The sequence below is a fragment of the Rhinopithecus bieti genome, unplaced genomic scaffold, assembly GCF_001698545.2.
Source record: "Rhinopithecus bieti isolate Rb0 unplaced genomic scaffold, ASM169854v2 scaffold_37555, whole genome shotgun sequence".
NCBI classification, from domain to species: domain Eukaryota; kingdom Metazoa; phylum Chordata; class Mammalia; order Primates; family Cercopithecidae; genus Rhinopithecus; species Rhinopithecus bieti.
Window position 1 is genome coordinate 1,055,667 of NW_016815947.1, and position 14,475 is coordinate 1,070,141.

Here is a 14,475-nt window from a genome sequence, read left to right on the forward strand (position 1 = left end):
CATGCTCAAGGATAGGAAGAATCAATGCTGTGAAAATAGCCTATCGCCTGAAGTAATTTATAGATTCAATGCTATTCCCATCAAGCTATCATTGATTTTCTTCACAGAATTAGAAAAAAAAATTAAATTTCATGTGGAACCCAAAAAAAGCCCATATAGCTAAGACTAAATAAAAAGAACAAAACTAGAAACATCATGCTAGCTGACTTCAAACTATACAACAAGGCTACAGTAACCAAAACAGCATGGTACTGGTACCAAAACAGAGATATAGACCAATGGAACAGAACAGAGGCCTCAGAAATAATGCCACACATCTACAACCATCTGTTCTTTGACAAATCTGACAAAAACAAGCAATGGGGAAAGGATTCCCTATTTAATAAATGGTGTTGGGAAAACTGAATAGCTATATGCAGAAAACTGAAACTGGACCCCTTCCTTACACCTCATACAAAAATTAACTCAAATGGATTAAAAACTTAAATGTAAGACCTAAAACCATAAAAACCTTAGAAGAAAACCTAGGCTATACCATTCAGGACGTAGGCATGGGCAAAGACTTCATGACTAAAATGCCAAAAGCAATGGCAACAAAAGCCAAAATTGACAAATGGGATCTTTAATTAAACTAAAGAGCTTCTGCATGACAAAAGAAACTATCATCAGAGTGAACAGGCAACCTACAGAATGGGAGAAAATTTTGCAATCTATCCATCTGACAAAGGTCTCATATCCAGAATCTACAAAGAACTTAAACAAATTTACAAGAAAAAAACAAACAACCACATTAAAAAGTGGGCTAAGGATATGAACAGACACTTCTTAAAAGAAGCCATTTATGCGGCCAAGAAATATATGAAAATAAGTTCATCACCATTGGTCATTAGAGAAGTGCAAATCAAAACCACAATGAGATACCATCTCACACCAGTTAGAATGGCGATCATTAAAAAGTCAACAAACAACAGATGCTGGAGAGGATGTGGAGAAACAGGAACACTTTTTTTTTTTTTTTTTTTTTGTATTTTTAGTAGAGACGGGGTTTCACCGTGTTAGCCAGGATGGTCTCGATCTCCTGACCTCGTGATCCGCCGCTTTTACACTGTTGGTGGGAATATAAATTAGTGCAACCATTGTGGAAGACAGTGTGGCGATTCCTCACGGATCTTGAACTAGAAGTATCATTTGACCTAGCAATCCCATTATTAGGTATATACCCAAAGGATTATAAATCATTCTATCATAAAGACACATGCACACATATGTTTACTGCAGCACTCCTCACAACAGCAAAGACTTGGAACCAACCCAAATGTCCATCAATGATAGACTGGATTAAGAAAATGTGGCACATATACACCATGGAATACTATGCAGAAATAAAAAAGGATGAGTTCATGTCCTTTGCAGGGACATAGATGAAGCTGGAAACCATCATTCTCAGCAAACTAACACAGGAATAGAAAACCAAACACTGCATGTTCTCACTCATTAAGTGGGACTTTAACAATGATAACACATGGATGCAGGGAAGGAAACATCACACACTGGGGCCTGTCGGGGAGTGGGGGGCTAGGGGAAGAATAGCATTAGAAGAGATATCTAATGGAGATGACGGGCTGATGGGTGCAGCAAACCACCATGCCACGTGTATAACTATGTAACAAACCCGCACATTCTGCACTTGTATCCCAGAATTTAAAGTATAATAATAATAATAATAAGTTGCTCAACAACATTAGCCATTAAGGAGATGCAAATTAACAGCACAATGAGATTACACTAAATGTCTATCAGAATGGCTATAATCAAAAATACTGACGATAACAGATACTGGCCAGGATGTAAAGAAACTGGAAGCCTCATGCACTATTCCTAAAATATAAAATGGTACAGTCACTTTGGAAAACACTTTGGTAGTTTTTGAAAGAATTAAAACAAAGGCTTATCATATGACTCAACAATTTCCTTTGACATAAAGATGTGTACAAGAATTTTTATAACGCTATTCATAATAGCCAAAAACTGGAAATGGTTCAATAGTTTATTAACTGGTAAATGGATAAAATGTGGTATATTCATATAACGGAATAATTATTATTTGGCAATAAAGAAGAATAAGCTGGGCACGGTGGCTCATGCCTATAACCTTAACACTCTGGGAAGCCGAGATGGGCAGATCACTTTGAGCTCAGGAGTTCAAGACCAACCTAACCAACACAGCGAAATCCTGTGTCTACTAAAAATACAAAAATTAGCTGGGTGTGGTGGCGCACACTCATCATCCCTACTCAGGACGCTGAGGCAGGAGAATCGCTTGAACCTGGGAGGCGGAAGTTGCAGTGAGCCAGGATCACACCGCTGCACCCCAGCCTGAGTGACAGAGTGAGACTCTGTCTCAAAAAAAAAAAGGAGAATTAACTACTGAGACATGCAACAACAGGGATGAAATCTCAAAAACAGTATGCTAAGTGAAAAAGAATAGACTACATTTTGTACAATTCCATTTATATGAAATTTCCAGAAAATGCAAATCTAGAAACAGAAAGCAAATCAGTGGTTGTCTGAGACTGAGAGTAGGAACAAGGACTGACCTCAAATGTACACCAGGTTGGGTGATGAAAATGTTCTGGCTGAGCGCAGTGGCTCACGCCTGTAATCCCAACACTTTGGGAGGCTGAGGCGGGCAGACTGCCTGAGGTCAGGACTTCAGGACCAGTTTGGCCAACATGGTGAAACCCCGTCTCTACTAAAAATACAAAAAAATTAGCCATGCGTGGTGGTGTGTACATGTAATCCCAGCTACTCTGGAGGCTGAGGCATGAGAATCGCTTGAACCCGGGAGGTGGAGGTTGCACTGAACCAAGATCATGCCACTGCACTCCAGCCTAGGCAACACAGCAAGACTGTTCTCAAAAAAAAAAGTTAAATCATTGAGTTGAACTCTTATATGAGTGAATTTTAGTGTGTAAATCATACCTCAATAAAGCTGTTGCAGAAAAAAAAAAAAAGAAAATCCATCCCTGCCACTCACAAGTTGCTACCTACAGCATATTACTATCCTAAGCCTCAATTTTGTCATCTGAAAAAAAAACAGAAAAAACAGAGTTAATAATACCTCACCAGGTTCTTGTTAATTCTTTAGTAATATAGAGGAACGTTTTAGCCCTTCTTTTTTTGTCTTATAGCTTAAACCATGCTGCAGGAAATTTACCAATCCAAGATAAAATAACTGAAATCCAAGAACCCTTTTTTTTTTTTTTTTTTTTAAGACACAAGATCTTGCTCTGTCACTCAGGCTGGAGTGCACTGGTACCATCACAGCTCACTGCAGCCTCAAACTCCTGGAGCCCCTCACTTTAAAACAAAAACAGAAACACTGTATTACCAATGGTCTTACTAAAACAGACTATGAAAATTCTAAATTCTAATTCTAACATAAAAGATGAATTCTAATAAAATAATACAAGCAATAAGAAAACATTATCATTTAAAGTGGTGTATTAATTTGTGGTATATAAATAAATCAAAATCTTAAAATTTTAAATGTTTAAATATTGACAAATTTATTAAATATACAAATATTTACATATTTAAGAAATATACAAATACTTATTTGCTTAATCTTCCCCTGCCATTAATTTGAACGTTTCTCTTCTGTATGACATTGATGAATATGCAAGTCTTCCTTCCTATACAAATTCTTCCAGTTTCCTAATGAGTCTAGAAGCAGTCCCAATTTCTTAAGATGTGAGGAGAATTAAACTAACTGTAACAACAACTACAATTAGCCAGTCAGAAGGGACATGATCCTCATCCCTAAGGTGCCAAGGCTGTTGTCATAGTAATACCACTGTGATTTATTCTCCTCTCCCCTTTCAGTTTGAAAATACTCACAGAAAAAAACAGGGCAGGGGGGATGACAAAAAGTTATGTGGGTAAATATTAAAAATCTGTACTCTAATATATTCTATTCCTCTCAAATGTCTTTTGCTACCTCCTCTTTATGCTTTTTCATGGTCATAGAAACTGAAACTATTCCATTACCACCAACAAAGAATGATTTCCTCTTATTCCAGAGCTCATCCATGTTCTATGAGTCTTAAAAATGCTCTCCTGCTGATAGGAGATAAGGTAATACTCGAAGGGAATCAACATACAGAAAAAGGAGAAACTGAGAAACATAAAGAAAAGTTACACTTGCTCTTAAAACCTCATAAATGCTCTAAAACCAAAAATAAAAAAAATTAACTGTAAGACATATGCAAAAATATACAAATAACTATAAATATAAAAGTCACAGAATAAGAAAACACTTGAAAAATGCCACTGCTCTTGTGACTGTCATTAAACTAGGCAGAGGAAGAGAATCTCTGGCATCTTTTTATTCTACGTCCAGAGAGGAGGCATTCCATTCCTTAAAGAATACCTATATAAAAGCAGATCTACTTTTCTCTATTTCTAATATTTGAAGATCTTCATTGAGGCCACATCAGAAAGGAAAGTAAAAATCTTAAGATCCAGTGAAACCTAAGCTATAATAAAGGTTAAGATGGCATTTCAGAGAGTCAAAAATCCAGAATGGCAATATGGCAGCCTGTAACTGGGAAAGAGGCATAGGAGCTTTACATGAGAGTTAACATAGCAGGCATGATGCTACAGTCTTTAGAAGGGCCTGTGTGTTAAGACTGGTCCTTGGTTGGCATCTGGGAACTTGGTTTTTAGAATATTCCTTATGCCGATAAGGCTGTTTTACCCACTTGGGACACTGAATTCTGCTATACCAGCTTGCTGAGATTGTTTGTAAACAAGGTGATTACATACAGTAAACACTTTACTTCTGAGAGCCTGGAATTTTGGTAGCTGTGGCTAGTTACACAGGCAGAGTGCCTACATGACCAGTCCCCAGTAAAAATCCTGGATTTTGAATCTTAAAGCAGCCTTCCTTGGGCAGAAATACTATGTACTTTCTATGTAGCCCACCTCTACAGAAGGCAGAACAGTAGACACCTGTAACTGGATTCTAGAGCACACAACCTAGATCCCTCACATGTGCAGTTCACAGTAGGGTTCACAATCCTATGACAACCTAATGCTGCTGCTGCTGCAGATCTCACAGGAGGCAGAACTCAGGTGGTAATGCTCGCTGGCCCACCATTCACCTCCCGCTGCACAGTCCAGTTCCTAACAGGGCACAGACCAGTTGGGGACCCCTGCTCTAGAGATTCACCAAATGTGAGGGTGGTCATGAAAGTTTCAAACAGGTGTTAAAGGCAAAGTGATATAAAAGAATCATAACTGCAGTTTTAAAGAGTCCTATAAGGAAGAACTTCTCTCATCTTTTTCTCTTGGTCAAATTCACTTTCAGACCAAAGACACATACATATAGAATTTAAGCAGAATACTGCGATTCATGTAAGAAAAAATAAACTACAGAGATCCAGAAAATAGGCTGGGTGCAGTGGCTCATGCCTGTAATCCCAGCACTTTGGGAGGCCAAGGTGGGCAGATTCCTCGAGCCCAGGAGTTCAAGAAAAGCTTGGGCAACATGGCAAAACCCCATCTCTACAAAAAATATAAAAATTGGCCAGGGGTGGGGGTGCACACCTGCAGTCCCAGCTATTTGGGAGGCTGAGGTGGGAGGATCACTTAAACCTGGGAGGTGGAGGCTGCGGTGAGCTGTGAGCATGCCACTGGACTCCAGCCTGGGTGACAGAGTGAAATCCTGCCTCCATAAAGAAAAAAAAAAGATCCAGAAAACATCAGAGGCAGAGAACTGGGGAAAGAGGTAGAGGATAGAGGAAGAAGGGTAAGCTAGCTGTCAATGACTTAACTAAAATTAACATTTAAGTCATTATAAATCTTTATTGTTTGATCAGTTAAATGAAAACAATGAAATTCCCAAAATTAATTTTTAAATCTTTCCAAATTTCCATTTAAATAGGCATGATGATAAGAAATATTTTCTAAGAAAGGGCATACTTCAGGTACTAGAGAGCCATTCTAAACTCTATTTTTAAAACTCAACCATTTGAAGCTACTATGAAGCAACACAATGTTAGAAACTGGTCAAGTTTGCTGTCAGAATCATAGAGAAACTCCTGTATGTTTTTAAAAACAAGTCAACATTTCCGTACCCTACATTCTCTTAAATTTACACTCATTTCTGGCTTTACCATTTCTGATAACGGCAATATTATGAGGCCTTGAACTTCATATTCTCTTCAATTCATCTCAACTTTCTCACATAGGAACATTTCTATCTGCATAGAATTCTGTGTAGAATCCTCATGATTCTAACCCTTAAACATCTCCCACATCTGCTCAGTGTGTTACCCCACCTGCCACTGCCTTGGTTTGAAGCCCCCATGATTTTTTTTACTACACTATTTATTTCTTCCAACTCCAATCCATCCTTTCATATTCCCACCCCCCCTCCAAGGAAATTTTTTTTTTTTTTTTTTTTTTTTTTTTTTGAGACGGAGTCTCACACTGTCACCCGGGCTGGAGTGCAATGGCGCAATCTCGGGCACTGCAACCTTTGCCTCCCAGGTTCATACGATTCTCCTGCCTCAGCCTCCCGAGTAGCTGGGATACAGACACACACCCACACCCAGCTAATTTTTTGTATCTTTAGTAGAGATGGGGTTTTACTATGTTGGCCAGACTGGTCTCGAACTCCTGACCTCGTGATCTGCCCACCTCAGCCTCCCAAAGTGCTGGGATTACTGGCATGAGCCACCGCACCTGACCAAGGAGTGCTGTTCTTTTTTTTTTTTTTTTGAGAGAGTCCTGCCCTGTCGCCCAGGCTGGAGTGCAATGGCGCAATTTCAGCTCACCGCAACCTCTGCCTCCCAAGTTCAAGCGATTCTCCAGCCTCAGCCTCCCAGGTAGCTTGGATTACATGCGGGTGCCACCAAGCCCGCCTAATTTTCTGTATCTTTAGTAGAGACAGGGTTTCCCCATGTTGGCCAGGATGGTCTCGAACTCCTGACTTCGTGATCTGCCCACCTTGGCCTCCCAAAGTGCTAGGATTACAGACGTGAGCCACCGCACCTGGCCTAGGAGTGCTATTCCTATTCAGTCCCAATCATCACCCCCTCCCTTGCTAATTTTATTAGCTCTGTACCAGGCATAGAATAAAATACAAGTATTTTACAATGGCATTCAATTTCCTCCATAATCTGTTTCTAATCTATTTTCCAATTCTCTAATCATGCCCCTCTTACACTATATCTCTATAAGTCAGCTACTCAAATGCCTCCAGCCCCAGGATGGTGTTACATATGTGTGAAAAGGTAGACAAGGTGTAAGATAATAGGGAATGGCAGGACCAATATTTAACTACAAATATCTGCACAAAATTTTTTTTCCTAACTATGCAAACCCAACAAAAACCATCCACAAACAGACCTCGGTTACTACCCAAGCCTTCAACAACTCCTGCAAGTTAAGCCAAATAGTTTCCTATTAAAAATAAGCCCTAGGCCGGGCGCGGTGGCTCAAGCCTGTAATCCCAGCACTTTGGAAGGCCGAGACGGGCGGATCATGAGGTCAGGAGATGGAGACCATCCTGGCTAACACGGTGAAACCCCATCTCTACTACAAAAATACAAAAAAACTAGCCGGGCGAGGTGGCGGGCGCCTGTAGTCCCAGCTACTCGGGAGGCTGAGGCAGGAGAATGGCCTGAAACCAGGAGGCGGAGCTTGCAGTGAGCCGAGATCCGGCCACTGCACTCCAGCCTGGGCGACAGAGCCAGGCTCTGTCTCAAGGAAAAAAAAGAAAAAAGAATTAAATAAATAAGCCCTGGGCTTTCCTACTCCTAAATACTTTGTATGTACATAACTCCCTTTCTCATGAAAACCTTACGCCCAATCCCATGAAAATTGTAGGCACCTTCAAAATCCATTCAAATGCCACCCCGTTAATGAAGCCTTCTCTGTGCTTCCCTGACTCAACTACATCCTCTTTCCTCCCAAATCCCTACTCTCTGCTCCTGTAACTCTTTAATTATACTACTACATTTTGAATTATATTATAATCATTTATATACATTTCTTATCTCTTCTACCAGGCTAAAAGATGAGAAAACAAACAGGTGTTTCTTTATTTTTGTATTCTTCATCCTTAAACATAGATTAGTACCATTAGGTACATCTATTATATTTGAAAATCCAGTTTAACCAAAATTTTAAAATCTTAAAATGTTGACAGTAAATGTTATCTTAAAAACAACCCAATTTTTATAAAACATAACTAGTAAGTCTGGGGACAGTGGCTCACATATGTAATCCCAGCACTTTAGGAGGCTGAGGCAGGCAGATCACTTGAGCCCAGGAGTTCAAGACCAGCCTGGGCAACATGGCGAAATCCCGTCTCTACAAAAAATACAAAAATTAGCCAGGTGTGGTGGTGTGCACCTGTGTTCCCAGCTATTTGGGATGCTGAGGTAGGAAGATCTCTTGAGCCCAGGAGGTAGAGGTTGTGGTGAGCTGAGAGCGCACCACTGCACTCCAGTCTGAGCAGGACCCTGTCTCAACACACACACACACACACACACACACAACTTGTACAACTAGTAAAACAGAAAAGATGAAAAATTACCATTTGAGAGCCAAAATGAGTTTCATTAACCTGTTTATTTACTCCCACATATAAAATGCATTATTCTTAATCTGTGTTTAAGACAGGCATCAGAGTCTCTTATTCTGTGTATTCTTCAGAAGGAGGTACATTTAAATGGTAAAAAAAATTATTTTTACAACCACCACAAAATAGCAAATTTTAAATAGTGAAATTAGAGCTATAAACTGGTATAATTCCTTTACATGGTACTTGGGCCATTCAATAATTCATTTAGAGGAGTTTTCTTTAAGAAAATGAAAGCAGCTCAGATTTGTAAATGTCTACCTTTTTTTCCTAAACATTCTTGACCCTTGACCCTCTCTTCCTAACTCCAGTCCTACCCACACAGTGCTTAAAGTGACTGTCTACAGAATGCACTGAATCTTTCTTAAGAATGAAAACAGGTAGTGATATAAACAGGTGCTAGCTAAGATTTCAGGAAACTTCAGACTTCCTCCCATATGGTGAGAGTAAAAAAACAATGAAAGAGATTTCCAGTTTCTGATCTAACATGTAAAGATTTTAGAAGGTATTACTCTTATCCTAACAGGAAAAAACACTAAATTAAAAACCAATAACTCTTATCAGATCTGAGAATTGAGGTGACAGAGCAAACCAATACCCCCAAAACTGGAAGTATAGACAGAATCAGAGAATCTTAAACCACCCTTGGAGCTAGCAGGAATACTTAAAGGGTAATGAACTAATTGCTGGAGACTAAATGTGGACTACCCTGAGAGATTCAAACTCCTGAGAGCCAAGCCATCAAGCTGTAGAAGGCTTTATATAAGTTTTACTTCCAAGGGCCTCAACAAATACCTGCTTCACTGAGTATTCTGTTCTCTTTACAAAAATGCCTAACTGCAAGAGAAACTATTTTACCAGTGCCTAACAAAATTGGGCCTTACAAGAGTTCCACAAACGTAGAGTAAAAGTAATACCCAAATCCAGCCCCTCCAGCCTTCTCGTCTGACCTGAAGTGGGGGAAAATCTGAGAAGAACTTGTTAAATCACAGACCAGTGGCACAGGCTCTCCAAAAGAATGACAACTGATCACAGAATTATAGAATGTGTCTCCTTTCCTCATCTTACCACTACATCAACAGGGCACCTGTATAATAACAGAGGAAGGTAACTGAAAGAAATGCAGGACTTGGACCTATCTAACAAGTCTCTTAACAAATTGGGTGTAGAAGGAACATACTTCAACATGATAAAGACCACATATGACAAATCCACAGCTAATACCAAAATGAACATGGAAAAACTGAAAGCCTTTCCACTAAGATCTGGAACAAGATAAGGATGCCCACTTTCACCACTTCTACTCAACACAGTACTGGAAGACCTAGCCAGAGCAATTAGTCAAGAGAAGAAATAAAGGGCATCCAAATGTAAAGGAAAAAGTCAAATTATCCTTGTTTGCAGATGACATGGTCTTATATTTAGAAAAACCTGAAGTCTCCACCAAAAAACCCTAAGATCTGATAAACAAATTCAGTAAAGTTGCAGGATACAAAATCAACATAGAAAAATCAGTAGCATTTCTATATACAAACAGTGATCAAACTGAAAAATCAAGAAAGCAATCCCATCTATAATAACTACCAAAAACAAAACAAAATACCTAGGAATAAATTTAGCTAAAGAAGTGAAAAAGCTATACAAGGAAAATTTTGAAACACTGATGAAAGGAATTGAAGAGGACATAAAATACTGGATAGATATCCCATGTTCAGGGATTGGAAGAATTAATACTGTTTAAATGTCCATACTACCCAACATAACTTACATATTTAATGAAATCCCTACCAAAATACCAATGACATTCTTCGAAGAAATTTTTTTAATCCTAAAATTTATAAAAGTTGTAACACACATAAAATGTGAATACCAGAAGGAGAAAAAGAAAAACAGTAATTACTGAGAAGTTTCCAAAATTAATGACAGATACTAAATCACAAATCCAGGAAGCTCAGAGAACTCCAAGAAGGATAAATACCAAGAAACTGACACTTAGGTGTCAATTTATATTAAAACTGCAAAAAACCAAAGACAAACAAAAGATCTTGAAAGCAACCAGAGGACAAAAACACTTTACCTATAGAGAAACATGGATAAAAATGATAAGAATTATGTACAATTTCTCTGGAGAAACCATGGAAGAAGTGATAAAATAAAGTGCTGACAGCGAAAGAAAAAAAACCCACTAATTTAGAAATCTATATCCAGGAAAAATTTCTTTCAAAGTTAAAGAAGAAATAAAGCTTTTGTTAGTCTAACAAAAATTGAGGGAGTTTGTCAATTTAGACATTAGATCTACCTTGCAAGAAATGTTAAAAGAAGTCCTTCAGGGAAGAACAAGGACATAGGTCAGAAAATTGGATCTACATAAAGCAAGCAAGTACGTTAGAGAAAGAATAAATGAGGGTAAAATAAAATCTTTTGTTTCATTTTTTCTTATTCTTAATTGATCTAACAAATAATTTGTTCAAATAAATAAAAGGAGTAATGTATTTGATGATTACAGCTTATGGATATGTGAAACAAATGACAGTGATGTCATAAGGGACAGGAGGGAGAAATTAGGGAGACCCTTAAATGATGCTTCCGCTACCCATGAAGCAGTACAGTGTTATTTAAAAGTTGTTAGCCAGGTGCAATGGCTCCTGCCTGTAATCCCAGTACTTTGAGAGGACAAGACAGGAGGATCACTTGAGCCCCTGAGTTCAAGACCAGCCTGGGCAAGATAGTGAGACCCTGTCTCTACAAAAAATTTAAAAATTAGCCAGGCATGGTGATGCACGTCTGTAGTCCCAGCTACTCGAGAGGCTGAGGTGGGAGGATCCCTTCAGCCCAGGAGGTGGAAGTTGCATTAAGCCAAGATTGGGCGCCACTGCACTCCAGCCTAAATAACAGAGTGAGACCCTGTCTCAAAAAAATAAAAAATAAAGTTGTAAGACCAGGCGTGGTGGCTCAAGTCTGTAATCCCAGCACTTTGGGAGGCCGAGACGGGCGGATCACGAGGTCAGGAGATCAAGACCATCCTGGCTAACACAGTGAAACCCCGTCTCTACTAAAATACAAAAAACTAGCCGGGCGAGGTGGCAGGTGCCTGTAGTCCCAGCTACTCGGGAGGCTGAGGCAGGAGAATGGCGTAAACCCGGGAGGCGGAGCTTGCAGTGAGCTGAGATCCGGCCACTGCACTCCAGCCCAGGTGACAGAGCGAGACTCCGTCTCAAAAAAAAAAAAAAAAAAAAAAAAAATTATTCTTGGTTCAATACTGTTTGAAAGATACCTACTACTTGGGAGGCTGAGGCAGGAGAGTGGCTTGAACCCAGGAGGCAGAGGTTGCAGGGAGCCAAGATGACGCCACTGCACTCCAGCCTGGTGACAGAGCAAGACTCCGTCTCAAAAAAATAAAAATAAAAAAATAAAGTTGTAAATGTGCTGTACATGTATGCTGCAAACTCCATGGCAAAAACTAAAAGACAGTAATAAAAACGGTATAAACATATACATGTATAAATGATATGCTGAGAGGAAAAAATTATAGTCATATAAAATGCACAATTAAAACCAGAGAGGACAGGAAAAAAAGTGGTACACAAAAAAAACAAAAAAAAAAAAGGAGAATAATGACAATGATTAGAAAAGGGTAATAAGGTAGATATTAATTCAACATAGCAGCAGTCCTTCAGGAAGTGGAATGGATAAGCAAACTATGGTACATCCATAAAATGAAACACTATTCAGTGATAAAGAGAAGTAAGATACCAAGCTCTAAAAAGACATGGAGGAATCTTGAAGATATATTGCTAAATGAAAGCCAATTTGAAAGGCTATATACTGCATGATTCCCAGCTGTAGGACATTCAAGAAAATGCAAATCTATTGAGACAGTAAACTGATCAGTAGTTACTAGGTGCTCGGGGAGAGGGGAGAAGACGGCGATGAACAGGTGAAGCACTGGTTTTTAGGGCACTGAAACCATTCTGTACGGTATTATAACAACAGAGACATAATAGGCATTTGGCAAAAACCGTAAGAGTATCCAACACAAAGAGTGAATCCTAATTAAACTATGGACTTTAGTTAATATAATAATGTATTGATACTGGTTCATCAATTGTAACAAACATACTATACTAATTCAAGATGTTAAGAACAAAAAACTGCTTAGGTAGGAGTAGTATTTAATGCCATATAAAAGCATCTAATGTAGCATTCTCACTTAGGGAACTCAAAAATATAATCGATATGGATAAACATAACAGATGAACACAACTAGACCTCCCAGTCTAAAGTAATCCTTCCACCTCAATCTCCCAAGAGGCTGGAACCACAGGTGTGTGCCACCTCGTCCAGTTATTTTTTTTACTTTTTGGAGAAAGGGGACTCATTTTGTTGCCCAGGCTGGTCTCGAACTCCTGGGTTCAAGAAATCCTCCTGCCTTAGCCTCCCAAAGTGCTGAGATTACAGGTCTCATGAGCAACCATGCCCAGCCTAATGCGGTTAATTTTAGAAGATACTAATTTTTTCCAGATGATTTCTATATATCCTAACTGAACCCTAATTGAACCTCCCTCAAGAGCAATTATAAAAAGCAATTATAGGCTGGGAGCAGTGGGTCACGCCTGTAATCCTAGCACTTTGGGAGGCTGAGGGCAGGTGGATCACTTGAGGTCAGGAGCTCAAGACCAGCCTGGCCAACATGGTGAAACCTTGTCTCTACTAAAAATACAAAAAAATGAGCTGGGCGTGGTGGTGGGTGCCTGTAATCCCAGCTACTTGGGTGGCTGAGGTAGGAGAATCACTTGAATCTGGGAGGTGGAGGTTGCAGCAGGCCAAGGTTGTGCCACTGCACTCTAGCCTGGGCGACGGAGCGAGACTCTGCCTCAAGAAAAAAAAAAAATTACAAAAATTAGCTGGGCATGGTGGCACATGCCTGTAATCCCAGGCACTGGGGAGGCTGAGGCAGGAGAATCACCTGAACCCAGGAGGCAGAGGTTGCAGTGAACCGAGATCATGCCATTTGCACTCCAGCCTAGGGAACAAGAGTGAAACTCTGTCTCAAAAAAAAAAAAGCACTTATAATAGTAAAATTTATTATGCATTTCAATATTAAAGATAATAGGCCGGGCGCGGTGGCTCAAGCCTGTAATCCCAGCACTTTGGGAGGCCGAGACGGGCGGATCACGAGGTCAGGAGATGGAGACCATCCTGGCTAACACGGTGAAACCCCGTCTCTACTAAAAAATACAAAAAACTAGCCAGGCGAGGTGGCGGCGCCTGTAGTCCCAGCTACTCGGGAGGCTGAGGCAGGAGAATGGCATGAACCCGGGAGGCGGAGCTTGCAGTGAGCTAAGATTCGGCCACTGCACTCCAGCCCGGGCGACAGAGCGAGACTCCGTCTCAAAAAAAAAAAATAAAAGATAATATATGGTGACATACAAAAGAAAAAGTAATCATAAGAAAAAAAATTTTTAATATATGCAAAAAAAGAACAAAGTGCATTAGATATGATCTCATTTATATGTTTTAACTCAAACATAAATGTGTATGTATAAATTTTACATAATACACAAACTTACATATGCTAAAATATATGTTAGTGTATGCATAAAAACCTTTACTGGCAGTAAACACTGGCTGAGTAGAACCAGAGTCTTCCACCATTCATTTTGTACTTCTTGATTCTGTTTACATTTTCTAACCATGTACGTATATTTTTTATGTCAGCAGAGTTAACTGAGCAATGAGATTGTGAGTCATTCTATGTTTTCTCCTTTAGACTACTATTTTTTTAAAAAGCTCTAATGAATATAATTTTTAAATCTATTACA